The sequence below is a fragment of the Mesocricetus auratus genome, unplaced genomic scaffold, assembly GCF_017639785.1.
Source record: "Mesocricetus auratus isolate SY011 unplaced genomic scaffold, BCM_Maur_2.0 Super-Scaffold_100003, whole genome shotgun sequence".
In the NCBI taxonomy this organism is placed as follows: Eukaryota; Metazoa; Chordata; class Mammalia; order Rodentia; family Cricetidae; genus Mesocricetus; species Mesocricetus auratus.
In genome coordinates, this window is record NW_024429188.1 from 93,833,561 (window position 1) to 93,861,394 (window position 27,834).

The following is a 27,834-nucleotide window of genomic DNA, read 5'->3' on the forward strand; positions in this document are numbered from 1 at the left end:
CTTGGACTGGTTCCACTCTCTGTTAACAACGTTCTATGGCAGGCATCCTACAATTCTGGCATTTCTAACTTCTTGGGTTCTCCAAGACAATACAGGCTTTGACTTCACATCTTTATCAATGGCCTCTCTACTAGGTCTTCATTCAGGGACACCACTGACACATGATTGGCCTCAGTGGTTTTCTTTAGGCACAGGGGCAAATTCCATAATCCATTTCTTCTATCCTTAACTCTAAAGTCAGAACTATTTGGCTGAAGCTGCCAAGTTCTGTTGCTTACTGTCTTTTGGCAGCTTTCTGTGCTTCATTGCCTATGCTTGGCTGTCTTAAAACTGGATATATAGACCAGGCTGGCTTCAAACAAAAGAAAACTGCCAGTATCTGCCTTTCAGTTGTTGGGATTACAGTTATTCACTACCACACCTGGCTCTAAACATTTTTGGTTCCTTTTAAATGGTTGGAAATTTATAAATTATGGCTAGGCAGTGAACTCTGGCAAAGGGCATTTAGTATTTTTTAGGAGAGCTTAACAACGATTATTCCAAAACCAAGAGAATTCAACTTATAAAAAGAATTAACTAGATCCTCCCTCAAATTGTATAGGAAACACCAATAACTGTATCCCCTACATTCTACACTGGTGAAAATAAATCAGGAAATGCAGGTTACAAATCAGAAAATCTAAATAAAGTGGATTTAAGTCCTTATAATTCTGTCCAAATGTCAGAATTATATGCTATTTTCATGGTGTTACTGGATCATATAGAACCTCTCAACATACTGATTTACAATATGCAGAAAGAGTTGTTTTACATATTGAAACCGCTAAAATTTACACCAGATGATACATAATTGACTCTATTATTTATTCAGTGACAAGACATAATCAGGGACAGGAATCATCCAATATATGTAACACACATCCAATCCAATACAGGTCTGCCAGGCCCACTTGCAAAGAAATCATTAAATTGATACAATATTGATAGTAAATGTGCTAAAGGCCCCAGAATTTCATAAAAACACCATGTTAATAGCAAAGGTCTGAAAAATTCTTTTCCATCACATGGCAACAAACCAAGGGAACTTAATTATAACTATAAGGAAATTTCCTACTTTTTCTCTATACAAGCATATGCCACTGCCTGTAGGAAGTAACTCAAAGGGTACTTGAAGGAATGAAATCTTGAAGATGAATATGTACCATTTTATAGAATTTGGAAAATTAAATATATACACCACATCATTGATACCTATTCAGGTTTTCAATGGGCAACTGCTTTGAGTTCAGAAAAGGCTGATTCAGTAATTACACATTTGCCAGAAGTTATGGCCATCATGAGTATATGTACACGAATAAAGAAAGACAATTCTCCAGCATATGTCTCTAAAAAATGAGACATTTTCTTGTTAATAATAATATAAGACATATTACAAGTATACCACATAATCCTACAGGGCAGGCAGTTATAGAAAGTTCAAATTGAACTATAAAGGATATGCTACATAAACAGAAAGGGATGATTTAAAAAAATCCACAAAATAGATTGCATTGTGCTTTATTAACTTTGAATTTTCTGAATGCTAATGAGAAAGGAACAACACTGTGTAGAGACATTGGATAATAGAAAAACCATGGAATCAAATCAGCTGGTATGTTTCAAGGATGCTTTGATCTCTGAATGGAGACCAGGACATGTGTTACATTGGGAGAAAGGTTTTGCTTTTATTTTCACAGCTGAAGAAAGGCTATGTATTCCATCAAAATTGATAAAGTTTCTATTTGAACAAGACACCTCTTAATTAGAAGAGATGATAGTTCATCAAACAGCATAGTCATTTAATCTAAACTAACATATAAATTAACAAATGTTTTTTGTTTGATTAGTTATAACTTGCCAAATTTCGAATCAGCCAGCAGTATGTAATCCATATAATGGTAAACTATGGGGAACTTCTTAACCTTTCTTTAGGCCTTGAAGATCAAGGGCTGTTGCTTCCTGCCTCCATAAAGCTCTCCATTATATTTGAGATGAATATTCTAGTACAGCTGAGATCAAGGGAGAACCTCCCCAAAAATAGGTTAGCGAACAGGTTTTCATTTTTGTCTTTTCAGGAGAATAATGTTATTCAGAGACCACTGGACAAATGAGACATCTGAAGAAAAATGACAAATCATCCAGAAAAATTGTCCCAAGAGAAGGAGTAAATTAGCCTATTGGTATATTACATTTATAATAGGATAAAATTTCAAAAGTCTTCCTAAATGTTTGTTTCTCTTTTTCTCTACAGACATATAGTGCAAATGGTCTTTTTGTAGTCCAATTAAACATTAAATCTGGCTTCTCTAAACCCAAGCATGCTTGTTTAAGAAAAATAAAAAATTTCTTTCTCATGTTAGAAGAGTCATCTGATATGGAACAGAAGAAAAACAAATCTTGAAGGACTACTTTAGTGCCACTAATCTTACAATCCTTTGGTTTTATAATATTACTTAAAATTTTTAGGATAATATATATTTAAAATTTTTGTCCTGATATTAATGGCCATATAGAGTACTAACTAATTCTAGAAAAAGATTTCATCTACCTTTCTGTACATGATTTCGGGTTTGTGTCTCTATCAGTTTTCTACAGTGAACCATGAACATGCCTAACAGTGGCCTCTGAAGTCTCCAAATGGAGTTTGGGGCCCCACAATGACAATTTGACAAATTTTCCAGGACTATGACAACACCATTAAGCTGAAAACTCCAACTAAAGATCAGCTTTGGGCTACAAACTGCTCAGAATAATTTCAAGTTAGCTAGCTGAAATGATCCTGCCTCACAGACTACTCTAGCCAGGTCATGAAACAAGCCCTCCACTTTCCAATTACGCAGAGACTGGACAAAAATGATAGAGCCTGACTTTTCTTTTCAGTATCCCCTAAAGATGTTGTTGCTCCCAGATGCCCATATTCCCAAGAGGTAGGGGGCTGGTTTTTGGTCACTCACTGCATTATGGATATTTGTCATAGTTTAGAGGGATTGGTTAGAAAATGTTGTTGGTTATGGTCAGGAAGAAAGTAAGAAAGTTGAGCAAAGGGTATTTAATTCAAAGATTTTGTTTTGAAAACAGGAGTAAAGATATGGTAGAATAAAAGGGTAGATTATTGAATGTACTCTGAAAAGAAAAAAAGGAGGATATAAATATGATAAGATAAATGGTAGATTATTGAATCTACTTTTAAAAGCAACTACTAGTTTTAAATATTTTACATTGGATTTGGCTCACTTTTATTGTGTACAACTATTGTACATGGATAAAAATTTGAGATTAATTTTGTTAAAACACGCTGTACATATATTTCTAATCTTGTTCATGGTATTGTATCCGTACAGCTCATTTAACAATGTAATGCAAATTTCTTGTTCTTGAAAGTTATTGTTATCATTTCCCTAGAAGAATAAGGAAGTATAGTTTAATAATTAGTCCTTTATTACAGTTGAACTTGTGGTCATATTAGGTATGTTTTCAAAATCAAATGGATATATTTTAGAAAGACAGGCCATCTCCAAACATTTCATAGATATACAGATATGGCTTTTAATATGTCTTAATATCATAGTTATTTTTATGACAATGAGACATATCTGTGCCTGGTAGCACCAGCCTACTTCAGAGACCACGATGGGCATTTAAGGGAACTATATTGAAGATGATGGGCATCGAAGAAACTCCACATGGAGTTTACTTTTCTGTAGCAAAGGTAAGCCACTTGGCCAGAAAAATGCCCTTTCCTTGACGGCTGACAGAATACTTCCAAATTGGACAGTCAGGGCACCAAAAAGAGTGACTGCAAGCCATGTTAAGAGAAGGCGAGACAGTCCTTAAGAATATCCTGCTTCACAGAAATATCTGTCAGATATGCTAGGCCTATAGGCCAAAGACAGGTGTCTCAACATTTCAGATGTACCTTGAGTGACTGTCCAGGCAGCCAGCTGTTTTTAAGTCAGTCTTAGCGAATTAGTCTCTAGCCATGCTGATGACAGGATTGCCCTTTCAATCTGAGGTAGAGGTAAGAGTCAGTGGCTGGCTGTTTTGCAGGTCTGATCTTCAGCTTGAACATTGAAACCCAGAATCAGTCTCTGTGTTTTTATTAATTCGTGTTACAATGGATCCTCTGATCCAGGAGAAAAAGTCAGTTGTGAGTTCCAAAATGTAGGTCTTGGAAATTGAATTTATGCCCTTTGAAAGAGCAATGAGTGTGTGTATGTGTGTGTGTGTGTGTGTGTGTGTGTGTGTGTATGTGTGCCTTCTAGATACAACACACATGATGCACAAATGAAATTACAGAGAGGGTAGCAGTATGCATAGGCCTGAATAAGATGCAGATTCAAACACTGAGAAGGAAAGTAGACATAAGCACCTATCTGATGTGGGAAGTCCTGTTATTTGTCAATAAAGCACTGCTGGCCAGTAGGAATCTAGATAGGTGGGACTAGGAGTCCAGGAGGACTCTGGGAAGGAGAAACACAAGAAGTCGAGATGTAACCACCATGGGGTAGGAAGCCCGCCACTATTCTCTGGTAAGAGAAATACTTAGATTAACAATTATGGGGTAAATACTTAAGCCAGTAAGAAACAAGCAAGGCCAACAGCTTCATAATTAATATAGCCTTCTGTGTGTTTATTTGGGACTGATGTGTCTCTAGAACCAGGCTGGCGGGAAGGCTTCTCTAAAAAAAAAAAAGCCTCTCTTAACAGAATGGTGTCAGAAGTGGGATTGAATTTCCACACAAAATGACAAAAGCTTTAAAGGAATTTTAGAAACAGAAGAATGGAGAGAAGCACAGATTTTTGATAGCAGCATTTTCTCAGGTGTTTTGCTAGCGACAAGCCAAGATTCACGTGGCTCGCTTACAGGAGTCTTCCTGACTCGGCATAAAAAGAAAAGAAAAAGAAAAAATAACAGCAAGGTTCTTTTAAGAGACTCTGCTAACAATTGAAAGGTGTGTACGTACAGCTGGAAGTGGCAGCTTTTGCTGGATGTCAGCATGGACTGAGGCTGTAAGTTGAAATCATGCTTACACCCGCCATCTTTAAAAAAAGGCAGTTTAAACAGCTGTGGTTTTAACAGATAAGACACGTGGCCAGAAAAACAAAGATTTACAGTAAAGTCAGACTTGGATGAACAAAACCTCTAAAGGTTTACAGTGTGTTTAAAAATATAGGATTGAGAGAGAAAAATAATCGGGCATAGTGGTAAATAAATAGAAAAGCCAGGTGTTGGTGGCGCACGCCTTTAATCCCAGCAATCAGGAGGCAGAGTAAGATTTGCTGCAAAGGCAGAAGCAGGCGGATTTCCAAAGAGAAACCCTGTCTCAGAGAAAAAGAAATAAATGTAAAAGAAATAGAGTAATAATAGATAAATAAATAAGCCACGTAAAGATGGAAAATACACAGAAAGTCTATTGTGTTTTTCAGTTTTTTCATTGCTAAGGAAGGAACAACTGATAAAGTACACTTGCTTATAAATGCTTCTAAATTAATTCAACTTATATCTTTTGAAAATATCTTGACTTCAAAATTTAAGTATAAGGATATGTTACTTGGAAAAGGAGTTTTTATTTATGTTTCTACAGAAAATGAAAAGCTGAGGATTCCTTCCAGGCTTCTGTGGTTTAATGAACCAAGACCCTGGAAGCTGTGGATCAGATGTTCCAACAATTGAAACAGCTAAGATGATGCAGTCTTACAGACCCTGAAAATATGGACTTATACAGGTTTCTGAGTTTTGTCATGATCCCCATGGTATGAATGGCGCCCCCTTCCAGCACGAAGCAGTTTGGAATGAGCGACGTCCTAATTCCCATCTTGTTTATAAACCTTTGTTTTCATTTATATGGGATTGTTTATAATTGGCTAATGATCACAGCCAATCTCCTTTTAATGGTAAAAAGGGGAATTATGGTATGGGTATTGTTTTTCATTTATTGATACAAATTCAAGGTCAATTTTGTGATGTGCATATTTCTCCTCTTGATTAAGTATTGTGCTTATACTGATCTTTTAAAACATAATGCATAATTAAATACAGATTATAGATAGTTACTTATAATAGTCAGAATTTATAGTTAGGTTAGTTAGGTTTTCTGAATATATAGAGATGTATTTGAGACAGATAGTCTTCAAAACTTTCAAAGACCTTCAGAAAATGGCATTTAAAATGGTTTAGGGTTTTTCTTGACAATGAGAAATGTCTGCTGCTGGCAGCACCAATTATGTCTGAGAGGAAGATGGGCATCGAAGAAACTAATTATGGAGTTTACTTTCAACATGGCAAGATTAGCCATTTGGGCAAGAAACTGCTCTTGTCTAGACTGTTTGACTGTTGCTGTATAAACTGGACATGCATGACCCACAGGAAAGTGACTGCTGAACTCAGTCTTACAGGGTTCCTGCTCCATGGAAGAGTCTATGAGACTTTCTGCAGGACAGAGAGAAATGACTGACAGAATGCAAATGCACATGCACAGTTTTGAAATTTCCTGCTTGGCTGAGAAATCTTCTGGATACATTGTGGCCTATGGGCTGAAGATGGATGCCCCAACGTTACAGAGGAACTTCGGGTGACTGTCCAGGCAGTAAGATGTCTCTATCAATCCTAGTGTTTATATATTATCCTTCTGTGGTCTTTGATGGAGTTCAAGACAGATAGTTATAATTATAGTTTTCCTTAGTTATGATAAAAGATAAGCTACATATAGGACTTTGGACTCACAAGGATGGGATGGATGATATTTCCTTTAAATCTTGCTAAATGTTGACAAAATATTGTAACTGTGTTCTTACTTGATAACTGTTCTTTTATATATAATTTGACTATGTTACAGTTAAGACCTTTCTTTTTGTTAAAACAGAAAAGGGGAGATGATGGGGGAAGTCCTGTTATTTGTCAATAAAGCACTGCTGGCCAGTAGGAATCTAGATAGGTGGGACTAGGAGTCCAGGAGGACTCTGGGAAGGAGAAACACAAGAAGTCGAGATGTAACCACCATGGGGTAGGAAGCCCGCCACTATTCTCTGGTAAGAGAAATACTTAGATTAACAATTATGGGGTAAATACTTAAGTCAGAGCTAGCCAGTAAGAAACAAGCAAGGTCAACAGCTTCATAATTAATATAGCCTCCTGTGTGTTTATTTGGGACTGATGTGTCTCTAGAACCAGGCTGGCGGGAAGGCTTCTCTCAAAGAAAAAGCCTCTCTTAACACCTATCCCTAACCCAGAAGTTATCTCCATGTGTCAACTTCTCACAAAGGAAAAATTAGTTTCCTCCAGTGGATTTTCACTGGGTATGAAAACACACTAAGGGCAGGCCCCATGTCCAGCAATACATGGCCATCACAAAATGCATTTAATGGCAGTTTTTAGAGATGATTTTCCTCATAATGCTTTGTTTGTTTGTTTGTTTTTAATTTTTTTACCTTCCTGGTTTTATGTTTACATATTATAGTTTTGTGTTTTTATGGATTTCTGTATGTTTCTAGAAATTTAGTTTGAATTTTTCCTTTTTGATTGTTTTGTTAGCCTATTTGTTTTACGAATAGAAAGAAAAAGAAACTGTGGAGTTGGGTGGTGATGAGGAGGATATGAGAGGTGATAAAGTAGGGGGACACTAATCAGAATATATTGTAAGAAAAATTCAATATAAAGAGTAGTGTGGGCTCTTAACTGCTGCATCTTTTCTCCAACCTATATAATATAGTTATAAATGCATTTTTGTAGAAGAGACACAAAGGCAAAAGAGTTTATGACTTATAGGAGTACCAAACATAATCACGCATAGTTTTGCAATGGAGTGGAAGAAGAAAACTTGACACTTGAATCATCGGAAGTCACTGTGTGTAGGGAGAGATCTCATGTACCCTTGTGTAGGGAGAGATCTCATGTACCCTTAGCACTGACCATGCCGTTTGGGTATGGTCACAGAAAAGTGTGGGAGTCAGGAAATAAAGGACTAGGAAGAGAGATGTTCTGGTCTCTTGCTGTGGATTCGAGTTTTGTCTCGGAAGCTGCTGCGATCAACTTGGGTTGCCGGTTTCTCTTGTAAGTACCTTCCACAATAAATAGTCATCCTTGCCCTTTTAAATTGTGCGATTCATATTTCAGAGACAAGCGGTGTCAGGGGTGCCGGACTCCATGTCTTGGGCCGTCCAGAAGCTACTGCCAGCTCTGAACACATGTGGCTCCTCCCCTGCGAGGTTCAGTGCCTTCCCAAAAACAGCTTGGCAAGGCTACCCTTTTTGTTCTCTGGCTGCACCAAAGACTACCAGTTGTCCAAGACGTCCAGAGTTCCCAGAGACTACAAATCTCTGCAGCCCTCAGGGTACCAGACACTCTGGCAGCACAATACCAGCAAGCCTCATCCCAGCTGAACTTGCAGAATGAGTGCCCTTGAACAGCTGCCATTTATCCACCATTGTGCGTACTCCAGCTCTGGAGCAATTTCAGCCACGGTCTCCACAGGCCCAGCCCAGCTCCTCCAGCCTTATTACCATCACCAAGAGACTGGCCCTCCTGAGTGTCCTGGTTTCGCTCCCCTTCGGTGATTCCTGCTGCAGGCCCACCGAAATGAGCATCCCAAAAGTCACACCATGCAGCATTCACTTTCTTCCCACACACAAGGTTCCATGGCATTCCCTGCCCACAGCTAGTTTCTGATACATCAGAATCAGAAGTACTAGCAACAGGTCATGCATGACAGAGGTTTACCTACACCTCTCAGACTCCAAGAAGGTCTTCCTAAAGTTGTTATGCCATCTCCTATAGTCTTCCCAGTATCTATGACTGAAAAATCAGCAAGGTAGAAAAATATACACTGTTTCATTGCTTACCAGTGGGAACCGATACAAATGAAAGACCTGAAGGAAATCATACAAGCCGTTGTTTCTTACGGTATTCACTCCCCCTATGTCAGGGAGCTTCTGAACTCTTGGGAAACCAAGAATAGAGTGATCCCTAGGGATTGGAGTCAGTTGATCTCAGCTGTACTAGAATATTCATCTCAAATATAATGGAGAGCTTTATGGAGACAGGAAGCAAAGGCCCTTGAGCTTCAAGGCCTAAAGAAAGGTTATGAAGTTCCCCATAATTTACCATTATTTGGATGACATACTGCTTGCTGATTCGAAAGAAGGAATGTTGAAAAAGATGTTTGAGGCAGTAAAGGAAATTTTACTTCGCTGGGGATTAAAGGTTGTCCCTGAAAAAATACAGAGGAGATTCTATTAATAATTAAGGATATAAAATAGATCTACAAAGAAGTAGACCGCAAAAAGTTAAAATCAGGAGAGATCATTACCAGGCTCTTAATGATCTTCAAAAACCACTAGGAGAAATTTCTCAACTACAGACAATTATTGGAGTTGAAGGGCATGATTTAAAACACATACAATGGCCCTAAAAGGAGATAAGGACTTAAATAGTCCACGAATATTATCAGCTGAGGCTGAAAAAGAATTTAAATAGGTAGAAAAGAGAATACTAGAAGCAAATATGGACCATGTGGACCCAAAACTGGACTGCATTCTGGTTATTTTACCATCTAGAGAATACCTCTCAGGGATTTTGATGCAGAGGATAAGATATCATACTACAATGGATATTTCTGCCATATAAACAGAATAAAACTGAAGACATATATAAAAAAGATCTCAGATTTGATTTTAAAAGGTAAATTAAGGCTTCGTCAACTAACTGGAAGGGACCCAACAGAAATTATAGTACCTTTCACTAATGAAGAAATTTCCTCCTTATGAAATGACAATGAATATTGGTAAAGAGCTTGCAGCAACTTTTTGGGAACAATTAGTAACAATTATTTCAAAACAGAGAGAATCGAATTCATAAAGACAATAAATTGGATCCTTCCAACTATTGTAAGAAAAATGCCAATCTCTTGAGTCTGTATATTGTATACTGATGTAAACAAGTCAGGAAAAGCAGTTTATAAATCAGGAAATATAATAAAGTAGACCAAAGCCCTTACAACTCTGTACAAAAGACAGGATTGTATGCCATTCTCAGGGTGCTTATGGATTTTACAGAGCCTCTCAATATAGTTACTGATTCTCAATATGCAGAGAAAGTCATCTTACATATTGAGATTGCTGAATTTATTCCTGATGATACATAGTTAACCTCATTGTTTATACAATTACAGGAAACCATTAGAAATAGAACTCATCAGGTCCCATATGGGTCTGCCAGATCCTGTATCACAAGGCAATGATGAGATTGATCAGTTATATATAGGAAGTGTGCTAGATGCTTCAGAATTTCATTAAAAAACACCATGTTAATAGCAAAGGCTTAAAGAAGGATTTTTCTTTCTCTTGGAAATAAGCCAAGGAAATAATAAGGAACTGTCCCACCTGTTCATTCTATAATCAAACTCCATTACCAGCAGGCAGTCATCCCAAATGTATTCACAGAAATTAAATTTGGCAAATGGGTGTGTTTCACTTTCCCGAATTTGGAGGTTTAAAATATATGCACCATACCATAGACACAGTTTCAAGGCTCTAATGGGCTACTGCTCTTAGCTCTGAAAAGGCTGATTCTGTTATCACACACCTTTTAGAGCTGATGGCCATTATGGTTATACCTGCACAAATAAATCTGACAATGCTACAGCATAAGTCTCCAGCAAATTGGAAAAGTTTTCAAATGTTATAACATAAAGCACATAACTGGTATACCATACAATTCCACAGGACAAGCAGTGAATGAGAGATCTAACCGAAGTTTAAAAGAAATTCTCCTTAAACAGTCAGGGGGAGAAAGACCCACAAACACAGATTATATAATGCTTTATTAACATTAAACTTTCTTAATACTAAGAAGAAATGACACACAGCTGCAGAAAGACACTAGATTACAGAAAAAAACTTCTGAACTAAATCAACTGATGTGTTAAAAGGATGTATTGATTTCAGTTTGGAAACCAGGATATGTGTTACGTTGCAGAAGGGGTTTTATCTTTGTTTCCGCAGGAGATGGAAAGCTTTGGATTCCATCAAAATTGATCAAGATTTGATCCATATAGGAGAAACCTCAGAGTAGGAAAGATGATACCTCATCCTCAAAGTCATATTCTACGAGGTGTAAAGAGACCTCTCAAAAGGAAAGGGAAGTGTTTTTTTCCCTTGTCTTAACAGGAAAATCCATCCTCAAAGGGCAAGAAGACACCAAATGTGTAGTTACCCAAAGAACCATCAAACGAAGAAGAATCTAATGTTTGGTATCAATGTCTAATTCTCTTAACTTTTGTTCTTATAATATCTGTTCTCTTTACTTCCTAATACTGTTTTGGTCCCAATTTACTTAAACCAAAGCTGGCTTTGGAGTTGGATGTAACTCTCCTCCTCTAAGTCCAAGCATGTTGTTAAAAATAAAATTCAGAATTTCTGTATTATAGCAAGGAGCCAAGTGATGTAAGACAGAAAAAAACAAAATCTAGGGACTGTCATCTGTTTATACTCGTTTCTTTCTCTGAAAGTCTAATCTCCTCCATATTACCATCTTCCTTATTGTTGGCTTTTCCAGGATGCATACATATAAAAGTTGAAATTTCCTTATTGACCTTAACATTTGAGTTTTCCACAGAGAACAAGGAATTTCCTAACAGCAATCTTCAAACACTTCTGAAAGAAAATGGGGCCCCACTTCACTGATTCCACCTGATCCCACTTGAAGCATCTGAACTGACAAGTTCCACCCTGAAACTACTTTGAAACTACAACACTCTACACAATTCCAGACTAATTAACTGATGTGGTGCGCATTCTACACTCTGTCCAGAGCCTCAGACCAGAGGTCCAATCAAGATTAGAACTTCGTTCAAGAGCTTCAATCAAGCGTCTCCAGCCAAAGAGAGACTGGGTACAAAAGTTGTAGTCAGTCCACTTGAGACCTCACTACACTGACATTTTCTTCCTACAGGATCCCATGAGCTTATCATCGTGCATTTCAGCAGGAAGTAATTTTGAGAATATTATGTGCCCTTTTCCTAATGTTGATATTAGTGGATAATTTATGCCTGTTAGAGTTAGTTTTCAACAGTTTAGGATTGTGACTGGAAGGTGGTGTTCAGTCTTGGGCATCTCTTTCAGATAATCTTAGGGTTTAGACAGGATAGATACGCTTAGGATAAGATATAGGTAGATTAGAATTTGTTTATCATCTTCTATGTATATATGCTTTATATGTGTTTGAGACATTTTGTATACTGACACAATTTAGTTTGTTTCAAATATAAATCGTTTCTTTAAACTAAAAGAGGGATTGTAGGGCAAGATCTCGTGTACCCTTAGCACTGACCATCCCCATTTGGGTCACGGGTACATGGGGGAAGCAGGAAATAAAAGACTGGGAGGAGAGACATTCTAGTTTCTTGCTAGGGATTCGAGTTGGGTCTTGGAAACTGCTGAGACCAACTTGGGTTACTGGTTTCTCTTGTAAGTACCTTCCACAATAAATAGTCATCCTTAACCTTCTAAAGTGTGCAATTCATGTTACAGGGACAACTGTCACTATGGTGACAGAGATTCAAATGACACAGTTCAGGGTAATGAAGATTGGAGTCCTTGAAAAGTTGTAAATGGCAAGGAATGTATTCTCTGCTACAAATCTGAAAGGAGTATGGCATTCCAGCAAACTTATTTACATTCCATGAAGTTATTCTAAAAATACAAGAATAAAAGTTTATTGCTTTATGTCACTGTGCATGTGGTAGTTTGTTATAGCACCATATTAACCTAATACAAAGAGTCTTCACATTTGAGTTTCATCTTCATGAAAGATGACTTTCTGCTGTATACTTTAAAATAAATTATATGCCTAGATAGTGTATATTGAGGATCTATGAAAGCACTACAAGATTTAAAGAAAGCAAAAATGTCAAATTATTCTTGGGATATATGTAGATTATGTTTTCTTAATGTCTAATAACAGCATTATTTATCATTAAAAACATTAACATAAAATATGCTTTTTACTATCTATTGTACCTACACCATGTAGCCAAAAAAATCACTTCTTTTAAAAAGATGGAAGATGATTAACCTTGCAAACAAATCACACTTATGAATATAAACCTTTACCTCATCACCCCTTTCCTGATATGTACATATATATCTTTTAATCTCTCACTGCTGGATTGAAAGTGTATAAATTTTCTGAGATCCTGAAACTTGTGATTGAAATTAAGCTTTATGACACCACTTACAGAAATAAGAAGGGCAGATGTCAATGCTTTTTCAAAAGCAAAGACAAGTAATGGATTGTTAAATGGGCAGAGTTAAGTGATCTACTGAAAAGGGCATTTACTAAAAGTGATATGTCAAAGAAATAGTCTTAATGTGCTGCTGCAGATCTGTTACTGTAAATTCTGTAGTCAATGGTATCTTTGATTTAACATTCAATATCTTTGAGTCTCAATGGTATTCAGTGAGATTGATTTGTTTAAAGGCTGAATAAAGATATGTGTCTTTTAGAGTTTATGAAGAAGTGAGGGAGTTGTTCCTTTATTTTTAAAATATAGTCAATTTTCCTTTCCAAATGTTCAGAACCCAATAAACCATATTGATACTAACATTTCCCTGCAATTCCAAATGCATTCTAATTCAGTGTTTGCTTGTAGATTTTAAAAATCAATTCAAATGTCTTCATGAAAACAAAGCATGATTTTCATATTATTTAAATTATTTTACAAGATGATATGAATAGATTTGTGTATAATATAAATGTAAAATTAATATTTGTATCTGTATTTTCCAGGTACTATCTTAGACGGAAATAATTTATAAATGCCTTCTAGCACTAAGATCAAAAATTATTTCTTTTAAAATGCTACATTCCAGTGTATTACATAACATTTGGATTTTAATATTTCTTGAGTCCATGAATATACATGAATGAATAAATTAGCTAATCAACTAAACCATAATAGAAATTGAAAGTTGTAGTAAAAAGATATGACAGGTTGAAAACTGATAACATACTCTATACAAGTACAGAAAGTGACAACAGTCATTCACTCAATGTAATTTTAGAAGAATTGTAAAAAGTTCTATATTCCTGAACATTGCATCTGCTATCTCATTTTTAGTGCTATCAATCCAACAAATAGAATAAGTTGTTTACATTTTCCAATGATCATTATGAAAAGTATATGTCAAGATATTTTAAAGCACTTTACTCTTTTTATTGAAAATATAATCTTTACATCCAGACCACAGTTTCCCCTTCCTCTACTCCTCCCAGCTCTCACACAATACCCAACACTGTCTCCTAGTTCTGCTACCCCTTCATTTCCTCTTGTGAAATAGGCAGTCCACCCACAAATAATAACCAAACACATCAAAACAAGATGGAATGAATTAAGGCAAAAGCCCTCTTAAGTACACAATGACAAGATATTTTTCTATGAACTCAGCATCTTTGAGATTTAAGACAATTTGAGGCTAGATAAATGTGAGTTGGATTCAGATTGTCCCCTTTACATGATGAAACCTATCAGTCAGGTTCATCATATTTAGTTTTATTTTCCTCAATTGAAAACGTGGAAGGAAATAAAAAATTTCAGGAGTATGAAAATTAAATGAAATATTATATAAATATGACAAGCATGCTAATCTTATTTGATGGATCAATAAATGACATCTTTAAATATTACTCCAATTGTCACCCAAAAGTATCTGTTTTTGAAAGGTACAGGGTAAGGAAGCCATAGCTACTCCTGGAAAAATATTTTGCTCTGGAGATGTACATTGAAAGTCTCAGAGGGCAAATTCTGAAAACAGAAAGGAGTTGCCAAAGGAAATTTCAGTGGCTTGGAATATTACCTGAAGTTAAGCTTATCCATTACCAGCCAACTGTCAAGCAGAATGGCAATATTGTATTAGTTTCAACAACTAAGTAACTTTGCTTGGTTGTCAGTTTTGAAAAAAATGCATATACCATTAAACATTCATATCTCCTGTTTACATAGACAGGATGGTTCATCCAAAGAATGAACTTGGTGCATGAGGAAAGGCTATGCATGGGTAGGACTATTCCTGTTTAATATGAAATATCTCTCTCAAAAGCTCAAAGCATTTTCGGGCTAGTCCCTCTCTGGTGAAGTCAATCATTCACAGATGATTTTTTTCTTGAAAGTATTAACCTCACAAATGGAACTGGTTAGAAGGAATAACTAACAAGGGTCGTTCCTTTCTCTCACAGTTTCCCAGCTGGTATAAAGGAAACAATTCAAGCTGAGATAAAAGAAACAATTTTGCTCAATTATTCAGTCTCGGTAGTGATGTTTTGTCTTATGTCAGAATCAAAAGACATGAGCTTGTATAGCCACAGATTGAATCTTCTGGAATCTTGAGCCAAAATAAATCTTTCCTCCTTTAAGTTGTCCTTATTATGATTTTATTGTCACAGCATACAATGTCTGACAAATGCCAGCATTAAAGGTTTAAACTGTTAACAGTTCATCTGAATAATGGGGGGGTAGATTTTATACCTCAGTTACTAATATTAATGCCCAAGCATTAGAACCACAATAATGTTTTAATCAAAACCCTCCTTAAATGGATTTTAAATTACTTTACGAGGACATGTCTTATTATTAATTTTGATTACCATATAATTTTTGTTTTTTATTTTGTTTATTTATTTATTTAATTTTATGATCAAGATTTCCTTTTACCGGAGATGCAAGGATGATTCAGTATATGTACACTCATAAATGACTTAAATGGATATAAGGACAAAAATTTTATGGGTATTTTTAAATAAGGTTGAATTATTTGTTTACTTTTAATACTATTTTTATTAATCTTTGAGAATTACATTAAATACATTTTAAACATATTTACTTTTCCCCTCCCAGTAAAAACCATCCCATCCACTTTCCCATTTCTTTAAACCCATGCTTTAGATTTCTTCTTTTTATTTAAAATTTTTTTCTTCCCTGATTCCAGCTTTTGTTGACAAACGAGTCTTAGGAGTAGGAACTGACTCAATGTGTCATTAACTTATTAAGTGTCATTATCATAAAGGAAAATGAACTCTTTTCTTCCCACCAATTAAAAATGCTAATTGCTTCTCAGCTAGCGGTAGTATCTTGAGCCTTGGACCACATGTTAGAATTTCATCTGGTTTTAGCTTACATAGATGCTGAATATGCTGCCACTGTGAGCTCATATTTGTAACTGCTGTGTTTTATCTGGAAGACACTGCCTCCTTGATGTTATTGAGCATTTCGAGCTCTTACCTCCTGCTCTATATTTTTGGAAGATCCTTAGTGTTAGGGGGAGGACTTTAATACACGTGTCTCCTTCAAGGATGAGAAATCCTGAGTCTCTTACTCTATGAACATTGAACAATTGAGGGTTTCCATGTTAATTGCCATCTACTATAAGAAGAAGCTTCTTGATGAGGATTGAGAGATTCTCTGATCTACATGTATAACTATATATCATTAGGAATCATTTAAATACTAAATTCATTTAGTAGAATAACAGGAATGTCTTTATCCCTAGGACCTATAACCTATCATACCACAGATTTTTGGCTCCTTTAACAGTGACAGGAATGGATACTGTGTAATGGAAGAGGCCTTAGATCCACCCAGAAAGTCTTTTGCTACTTTCATAACATTCATGCCAGTATCACATCAGGTAGTGATTCTTTTTCTGTACTTCCAGTTCCCAAATAATGACACAGAGACTTGTTATTAATTATGAAAGCTTTGTCTTAGCTTAAGCATGTTTAAATATCCCATATGACTTAAATTAACCCACTTATTTTAATGTAAATTTTGTCATATGGCTTATTATCTCATCTCTTCATGCCGTTCATGTTGCTTTTGCATTTGGCTGGTGACTCTGCCTTCTTCTTCCAAGAGTTCTCTCTCTGGTAGTAAGTCCGATATATACCTACTGCTTAGCTGTTGGCTGTTTAGCTTTTTATTACACCAAACACAGCAAGACATTTTCACACAGTGCAAATTTTTCACACAACCCACCAGTGGGAATATTTTTGTTGTAGTTTTCTGGGCTTACAAATTAGTGAGATTCTAGATTACATTTCTCTTGTAGTAACATTCAAAACACTTTCTAGCATCATGAAAGCTTTCCAAAAGGAAGAAATTTCCAGCTTGACTTCTCTGTGTTCTGTGATTCCACTAAGTAGTTTCTTCAAAACATAGAATCTTACAATAAGATTCTAGAGTGAAACCAAGAGAATTGAGAATCATCTCTAACGCTTCAGGTGTCTGTTTGACCTCAATGGGCAAAGCACAAATAAGAGGTAATCTGTTTCGGGTACTGGGTGTTTTATTTGGTAGAATAAGTTATTTAATTGCATTATTGCTGATTAACAGCCCCTCCCCATTCTCCCATTTCAGAGTGTTTCCATTTTTAATTTTTAAAGCAATCTTACTTTACATACCAATGCCAGTTCCTTCTCCCTCCAATTCTCCCACTTCTCCTACCATCTCCACATCCCACATCCCATCCACTCCTCAGAGAGGGTTTGGCCTCCCATGGGGGAGTCACCAAAGTCTGTCACATCATTTGGAGTTAGACTGAGGAATGGGCTTCAAAAAGCCAGTTCATGCACTAGGGATAAATACTGTTTCATTGCCGGTAGCCCCATAGACTGCCCAAGCCTCCCAACTGACACCCACATTCAGGTTAGGACATTTCTATATTAGTTGTCTGCATGGCTTTTTCAAAACTATTTTAGTGTTATCTATTCTTTACCATATTCCCTCATCTACCCTGCCATTGCATTCCCACTCAAATTTAACCCTTCTTATTTCAATTTCTACTTTAACTGTTTATGCCATTGTGTTCTATCTCCCTTCTCTTCAAAGAACCTCCCCAAGTAATTGTTCTTTAAAATGCATAACCTGTGTGGATAATTGAAATGGCAGACATATCCAATGATTCAACACTAACATTCAGAAATGAGAGGAAACAAATGACATTTATCTTTCTTTGTCAGTGCTATCTAATCTAGGATGATTGTTTCTACCTCTATCCATTTACCTGCTAGTTCCATCATTTAATTTCTCTTGATAGATGAATAATTTTCCATCATGGACATCTATACAATGTTTATTTTCTGGTCATGTGAATAGTGCCACAGTAAAGGAGTTTCCTCCTTAGTAGCATATAAAATTATTTGAGTACAATTCAGCACTAGTACAGCTGGATTATATGGTAGACCTATTTCATCTTTGTGGAAAACTTATACATTAATTCCCATAGTGGTTTTAGAATCTTTCACTCTCACCAGAGGTAAGTAGGAATTCTTTCTCCACATCCATTCCAGCATCTCTTGTCACTTTTTCTTTGATCTTGGCAAATTTTTTGACATGGGAAAGGTGAAATATCAAAGGAATTTTAATTTACACATCTGTAATGCATAATGAACACTTAAATATTTCTTAGCCATTAATACTTCATCTTTGGAGAATTCTCTTTATAGACCCATGCACTAGATTTTAATTGGTTTGTTTGTTTAATTGATATTTAGGGTTCTTTATATATTCTAGATAATAACTCTCTTTCAGATGTATAGCTAACTTGTCAGGAATTTTCCATGATATTCAGACTGTCCCTTCACTTGAATAATTATATCCTTTATTGTGCAAAAGTTCTTTGGTCTCATGTAATCCCACTACAAAATGACAAAATCTATTAATAATTGTAGTAAAGGAAGGGGAATAAGCCGAAGTCAAAGACTTAAATATATTTTCAACAACAGCATTGAAGAAAATTCCCCCAACCCAAAGAAGAAGATGCCTATGAAGGTACAAGAAGCATATAGAGTACCAGAGAGATTGGACTAGGAAAGAAAGAATATTAAAAGCTGCAAGGAGAAATACAAAGTAACATATAAAGAATAATATTAGAATAACACCTGAATTTTCAGTGGAGTGTCTACAACCTCTAGGAGTTCAAAGATGGCAGTCTACACTACTATACCCAACAAAAAATTTCAATCACAATAGACAGAAAGAAAGACATTGCATGATAAGACAAAATATAAGCTGTATGTATCTACAAGTCTAACTCTGCAGAAGAAGCTACATGGAAATCTTCAAGTTGTAGAGGTTAAGTACTCCAAGTAAACATAAGGAACAAGTAATTTCATACCAGGAAAGCAAAAGAGAAGTAAAAAGAGCCCATAACATAACAACAAGAAAACAGGAATCAATAAACAATTCTCCTTGATAATTCTCAAGATCATTGACCTTGATCTCCCAATATAAAGATACAGACTAACAGATTGGAGATAAAAATGGGATCCACATACCTTAACATCAAGAACAGACATCTTCTAAAGGTAAAAGGCTGGAAAAATGATATTCAGCAAATAAACCTAAGGAGCAAGTCAGTGTATCTATTTTATTACCTAGCAAAGTAGACTTCAGACCAAATTTAATCAGAAGAGATAAGGGTAGACACTACATATTCATCAAAGGAAAAATCTATCAAGAGGATATTGCAATTCTAAACACCTGTGCACTAAACACAATTGTACCCAAGTTCATAAAATCACATATTAACCCTCACACAACAATAGTGAGTGACTTCAATACCCCACTTTTACCAATAGACAGGTAATCCAGACAAAAACTAAACAGAACATTGCTGGAAGCTAAATGACATTATAAACCAAACAGACCTAACAGATACTTATGAAATATACCATCGTCTCAGAGCATCATGGAACTTCTCAAAAATTGACCACATAATTTTATACAAAGCCAGTCTCAACAAGTACAAGAAAATTGAAATAACACCCTGCATCCTATCTGAATACCATGGTTTAAAGGTGGGTATAAACAATAAGAAAACTACAGAATGGGTAAAATCTCATGGAAACTGAAATGTTCACACATGAAAACTGGGTCAAGACAGATATTATAATAGAAATTGAAAGCTTTTTAGAATCAAGTGAAATTGAAAACATGACATACCTGAATTAAACAATTTTCTTAATATATACCCACCTATCCAAATTAAACTAAGATTAGTTAATCTATTTAAGCAGCCCTATAACCCATAGTGAAATAGAAGCAGTAAAAAAATGCTATGGAATATATAGACGAAAGGTAGCCTTCATATATTACTGATTGGATGTAAATTTACCATGTCACTGTGAAAATCAGTGTGGAGGTTCTTTAAAAGACTGACAATAGACCTTCTACAAGGTCTTGCACTACCACTTTTGGATGTTTATTCCAAAGACTCCATGTAAAAGTATGACAGAGATACTTGAGTATCAATGTTTATTACATCACTATTCTAAGTAGTTGAGTCATATAAAAACTCTCTCTCTGTATATATATATATATATGTATACATATATATTTTCTGCCTTAATAAACAAAGTTATGTCATTTCAAGAAAATCAGTACAACAGGAGATAATCATAGTAAGTGAATTAAAGCAATATCTGAAGGACAATATAATATATTTTCTCTCTTCTGTTGTTCTTAGATTATATAATAATTGAAATATATATATATATCTGCCACAACTTCTAGGCTGAAAGGCCATTTTAACTGTATAGAACTTCATTGAATTGTATGCAGTTTAAATCTGATTAACTTTGGTTTGTAGTGCTTTTATTTATTTGTAAGTAATTTTTATTATTAATTTTAGGGGAACATAAAGTCCTGTATGTAAATATGACATGAAAGTTAATGAAAAGCTATCTAAGGCAACAAGACCTGGGTGAAATGTCCCTGGGGATAGATGGTAGATGAGTATGCGGGATATATGAAAACTACAATATATATTTGCATGCAAATACTTAAATATACCCCACTGCATCCCAGTACCACATGCGTGTGTGCTTGTGTGCGTGCTTGCGTGCGTGTGTGTGCATGCGAGTGTGTGTGTGTGTGTGTGTGTGTGTGTGTGCGTGCACATATCATTTTTCGGAGACTACTTATTTCACTTGCAATGTAATCCCACGACATGTACCCAAATAAGAACATAACAGTAAAGTGTTGAATTCTGAGTGGGCATGTATGCCTTTTTGTCTGCATTCATTGCTAGTGTTCTCAGGGAACATACTCTCCTGGATAAAAACCTTTCTTATTGTGCTTGTTTTGAACCAAACACTTTGTTCACTTAGTAGACTTTAATACTCTTAATGTTCACTGTGATTCTTTATGCCTTTATCTTTATTCTTTATTTCTGGGGAGTTTCCTTCTTTGGAGAACAGCATCTTTCCAGTGAAAAGCATTTCTATTCTGCCTGGGGTATTCTGTTTCATCATGTTCAAGTGCTGCTTTTTGATTTGGAAATGTTTTAATCAATCCCTTTGTTAGTGTTTCTTACATCTTGCAGGGGGTGCAGATTAATTTATTTCTTTCCTGTATCACTAGTAGTAATTTTGAGTAAATCTTGGTCACACATGCTAAGCTTATGTCTCAATGCTGCTTTTCCAATCTCCTCTCTTTGATTAGTCTGTTAAATGGAGGACTTTGATAATGAGGAGGAAGAGAAATGTTCACATAACCTTGTATTTTTGATGTATTCCAAGTTGTAATATGTGGTGAATCCCCTCAGGGGAGACTTGAGCTAATTAATGTTCACATATGTACTCTCTATAATCCAGATTCAATGAAAATCTGGATTCTTTGAGTTCAGATGTTTCACAAATTACTTTAAAATTTCATTAGTTTTATCAGCTTTGCACTCTTTGCTTCTATGGAGAATAGTAGCCATGGGGGAAAAAAACGCGAGTGAGACTAGGAAAAACGTCAGAATTAGTTTCATGGAATCAATGTCATGCAAAATAAGACATTGACTAAAACTTAAACTCTATACTAGGCAACAAAGCAAATCTCAATAGATACAAAAAATGGAATAATCCCTATATCTTATCAGATCATCATGGTTCAAATTTAGATTCAAACACACCACAAGCCCTACAAACCCTACAAACTCTTGAAAATTGAACAAATGCTCAATTGTGTCACTCCTGGATCAAGGAAGAAATAAAGAAAAAAATAAAGACTTCCTAAAATTCAATGAAAATGAAGGCACAACATACCCAAACGTATGGAACACTTTGAAAGCAGTGCAAATTACCTGAAACCTTTATAATAAGAATGAGTTCTGGGGCTGGAGAGATGGCTCAAAGGATAAAAGCAATGGCTGCGCTTCCAGAGGTTGTGAGTTCAACTCCCAGCAACCATGTGTTGGCTCACAACCATCTATAATAAGTTCTGGTGCCCTCTTCTGGTGTGCAGGCATACATACACTGTATACATAATAAATAAGTTAAGAAAAAATTAAAAAAAAGAATTGAGTTCTATTGACTAGGAAGCAGAGCTCAGTCTGCAGTCTAGAGAGGAAGAATATGTAATGAGCATAGTGATAGATTCCGTTGATGGAGCACACTAAGTATATGGGACCCCTTTCACAAGGAAGAGTTCTATTCATCGAGAGACAAAGCCAATGAATAGGTCCTAAGCAATTCTGGTTCTTAATAAAATAGCAAAGCATCACCGCGATATTTGACCATTTTACTCCAGCATTCCTGGTGACCTGAAATCATTTTTACTTTCTTAGAAAAAAGTAGACCCTTTTAAATATTGAAAAATTAGAAACAAGCGTGCTTTACATGTCAATCCCAGTTCCTTCACCCTCCCCTCCTCCCCTGCTCCCCACTAACCCCCATCCCATTCCATTTCTGCTCCCCAGGGAGGGTGAGGCATTTAGATCCCTTTTGTAAACTAGCCTGATTCCTCCAATGCTTTCTTTAAGCTGAACCTCCCATATGAGCTTTTGTTTTTGCCCTTGTTTCCATCCCAGTAGTATAAGGCAAATTCCAATTGCTGAAGATGTCATATATTTTGAATACAGAACTTGGTGGAATCAAGCTGTATGTAACAGGAAAGCCTCTTATCTGAGGGTCAGTTTTCTTAGCACTGAAATGTGTTATTCAATTTGTCAAGGGAGAAACTCAATCAATAAACCTATAGAGTTGTAAAATATCTATACAGAAATAATGACCAGCACACAAATAGTTTCTCAAAGGTGCAATCATGGTAATTACATATTGGGAGGTAACCAACATGTGTCTAATTTGATTCAAGTCCTAATACAATTGAGGCTTTCATATCTTGGTAGTAACCTATGGCTGATTAATTGAACTCAAGGCCTTCTCACTAGGATCTATCATGCCTAGCTAACTACCACTAGGTAACAAGAGTGGAGAACTTACTACTGCAACTTTTCTAAACCTGCATAATTCCTAACTATTATAAAGCTATTTATGTACACATACAGGCATAACTCTGTTTTCCTTGTCTCTTTTTGATCAACTTGATACAAGCTTAGGTTACTAAAATAGAGGAACCCACAATTGAGGAAATGCGGTCATAAGATTAGACTTTAGGGTAACCCAGTCACAAAAAGAGAAATATGACATGCACTGTCTCATATATGGATTTTAGACATAGATCTGGGGAGTGCCAGCCTACAATCCTATGGCCAGAGAGTCTGGGAAACAGAAACTTCATTTAGTGGCTGATCAAAGAAGAGGCAGACTGCCTCGGTTAAGTACTGAGCTGAACTCAAGAAAGCCAGTAACAGAGAGGGAGGACTAATGATCAAAGAGATTAAGACTGGGCTGGTTTAACCCCCAGAAACAGCTGACCAGACAAAGGTTAACTCTTGAATCCCAGGCATCAGCCTGGGAATCCAGCATGGGACTGATCAAGACCCCCTGAATGTGGGTGTCAGTGAGGAGGCCTAGGTAATCTATTGAGCCTTGGGCAGCAGATCAGTACCCATCCCAAGTATACACACGGACTTTGGACTCCCATAGAACAATGTGAGGTGCACTCTCACCCTGAACTCTTGGGGAAGGGTCTAGGCCCTGCCCTATATGAAATGACAGTCTATGGACACCCCCATGGAGGGCCTCACCCTCCCTGGGGGAATGAGGGGATAACGGGGGGGGGGGGGTTGGCGGAGGGCATGGGAGGAGGGGAGGGAAAGGGAGAGGGACCTGGAACTGACTTGTGAAGCAACCTTGTTTCTTATCTAAATTTAAACTGGAAAATAAAATTAAAAAAAAAGATTGGACTTTAGGCAAGATTTGAAGTCTTTTCCTAATTAGTGAATAATGTGTGAGAATCAAAACCATTGTAGAAAGTGCTATCCCTGTGTAAGTAGTATTGTGGTACATAAGAAAACAAAATTATCAAGACATGACAGACAAACATGAATCAGCATTGTCCTATGACTTCTGGATTAGTTCCTGCTTGAGGTTTCCACTTCTGACTTCTTGCTGTGAATTCCTTTGATCTTAGACTGTGATGTGGAATTATAAACAAAATAAATCCTTTCCTCCCCCAAACACTTATGGTTACAGAGTTTTATTGAAGCAATAGAAGCTATCACTAAGACAGGCTCCCAACTGTCACATAAGAAGTTACTTTTTGCAACATATCGAGATTATTACAGAGAGACTGAACTGGTCAAAATAAAGAGAACAACTGACCATGGGATAATGAAATCCACATCCGTGACAAATATTCAGCACATAAAGGTTCAGGAAACATCACTGAAGGGGAAAATATTTAAAAACACGAGTTTCAGGAAGTCTGCTGGGAGTTTGTGTCTTCTAGACATAACAGGAAGGCTGTACACATGAATTCTGAACCATATGATTGACTAAACAAGACCAGAACAGATGACTTACAAGGATACGTGGGAGAAATCTTACAAGTCTTCACCATTAGATTAAGAATAATAGAAGGTGACTCCTGAGAAATAGAGAATAAATCTTCCTCATGAATGAACCCACTATTTCTATTGTGTCCCTAAGTTATACCAAAGCTTGCCTTAAGCAGGTCAAACTTCTGATATAAAAATATGAGCCTGATACATTATTGAAAATATGAACACAATTCATTGTTGAAAATAGCAGTTGTTAACATTTTGAGAAATGTGATAATTATATTAAATACATACAATTCAACCAAATTCTAAAAATCCTATGGGGTAGACATGATTTGACGCTCATTATACAAATGTGAACACTGAAGCTCAGGGAAATTTAATTATTTTTCTTAAGATTACATTCTTGTGAGTGACTGAACTAATCTCCAAACTCAATATCAATCTCCCTCATGGATGAATTTAATCTTTTATTCTCTCTGCTTTTAAAAAATTTCCCTGCAAAGTGTCAGTACTTAAAGTCATAAAAAGAATTGTGAAGATCCAAGAGGAGACATATAAGGGAACTATTATTTATTAAAAACCTGGTGGAACTGGGCATTGTGTTATAGGCCAAAATCCCAACAAGTTGAATTAGAAAATTGCCATTGAAAACATCCTGGGATACATTTAAATACCAAAAATGAAAGTGGGTACTATCTTGTAAGCATATTTTTGATTTTAGGTCATTTTATTTACTCGTTTATATTACCATAGAAGTTGTCATTGTTGTTTTCCTTCTAAGGAAGAGGCAATCAAATATCCAAAAGATTGTCATTAGTCCAAATTACCCAAATGGAAGAACTGATAGCTGAACAAGACACTTTTGTTAAATCTTTGTAACTGGAAGGAAATGGCACCCACTTTTTGTCCCAACACTTGGGAGACAGAGTCAGGGAGACCTCTGTGAGTTCAAGGCCTGTCTGGTCTACAGAGAAAGTCCCAGGACAAGCTTCAATGTTACAGAGGAACCCTGTCTCAAAAACTAACCCTAAAATGTGTGTATACTTCTTGTTTTAATCAACTGAGTAAAAATTGGATAACTTTTAGAATGTAAGCAAACACTCTTAATAAATGTAGTAATGACACCTTTGGTGATTTTTAGTTTCCTTCTCTTTTCTTTAAAGAATAATTTAAGACATTTCTTCAGTCTAAGTTTAGGATGGTTTAGTAGATATTGTTTCTAATTAACCACAGCTAGCTCCCTTTTATTTATAACTGTTAGTTTATACTTTCCATCTCCTTAAAATGTAGGTAGAACCACATGTTTCTCAATAAAAGCTGGAATAAGTATGTCCTATATCCTTTCTGCCTAAAACACTTAAGACACAGTGTTCTGTTCTTTAGATCTCATGTCTTTTCTCAGGGAAATGTGCAAGTCTGTGTTATGATGATATATTGAGACAGTTGTAGAAATCTACTCTAAGTATTACATAAATCTCCTTATGTGTGGAAAATATTCTGCAGAGTTGAGCTTGAATGTACTAGATGTCATTAGCATGAAAATTAAAACTGTGAATTGTGTCATGTACATCTACTAATACATGGCTGTTTGTACCTCCATTTTGTGATCCTTATTGTCGTATTATAGCATACATCACTATTTTCTCATGAATAATACCTTTTATTTACAGTGAGGATGAAGTTAAGCAACAAAACTTCAAAAGGAAGAAAACATGGTAATTTCTAAGTATGCATTGATTTCCTTTCACTACTGCACATGACTTAATATGAATACCGTGGCATTTTTAATGAGACAGGATTACTATTAATGGAAGCTGGAGGAACCAATCTGTACATTTTGAAAATTACTTTCCTTTGGATGGAATCATTTATAAAGGAGATTACTCATTCTCAGAATTTATAGGTTTATAGGTATCGTCATCCTGTGAATGTAACTGTGATTCTGGTACTGAGTCTAGGTCCTCATTGCCATTATGAAAACCTGTGTTATATAATTTGTTATAGTCATGCTCATAGTTTATGCTAAAATATAAAACAGTTATTAAAATTATATGCTATTTACATGTGTAAACATACAGACAAAATATAAATATATACAATGCTTCAAAAAATTTCCTAGTACTTTGAATATAGAAAACATATTAAGCAATAAGATTAAATATAAGGTAATATATGTGTTAATACATACAAGCTTGGACATTATATGTGTACATTATATATACAAAACAGCTTAAAATAAATTATACTCTATATTTCTCTACTCACGGATAAGTTGGAATGTAAAACAAATAAAAAAATAATGTCCTGAAATATAAAAGACTTACCATATATGTTTATATGTTTGTAGATATACACATATATACATACATATACTTTCCAAAATACAACCTATTCATTCTGTGTAATGTTACTTTTATGTATGTTTTAAGGGTTCCCTACTTGGTATTATATAACCAATTGATATGATCTTCTATATAATGAATATTTCTCTTAATCTCAGCATTTATTTGTTTCCCATAGTTCTATGCATAAGGCTGACGAGACATGCAGCATCCACTTTGCTATGCCTATCTGGTGCCATCTTTGTTCAAGTGATGTTTATAACAGTCAGGTTAGTAAGGCTTTATAGATACAGTTTCTAATATTCATAATAGACACATTCTCAGAGCAAACTTCCTGTCCTGTGGCCCTTGCAATCTTCCCTCCCCTTTTCTGCCATGTTTCCTGAGATGTAGGTGTACCAGTGTTTGGTAGATTCATCCACTAAGACTGTGATTCACAATTCCACATTGTGTTTGGTTGTGGTTTTCTGTAATGGTCTCCATCTGTTGCAAAGAGAAATTTTCTCTATGGGGAGTAAAGAGTGCGCTTATGTTTGGCTATAAGGACACATGTTTATATTGTTGTTAGAGGTCATGATAGTTTAGTAATGTGGTTGTAGAGTCTCCTCTAAGATTCATGAATGCACTAGCACATAGTATTTAGCTAGGTTTCTAGTCCCGGGCATTTTTCCCCTCTTGTTGAATGGGTCTTGAATCCAATTAGAGTGCTACTAAGGTACCTGTGCACCTA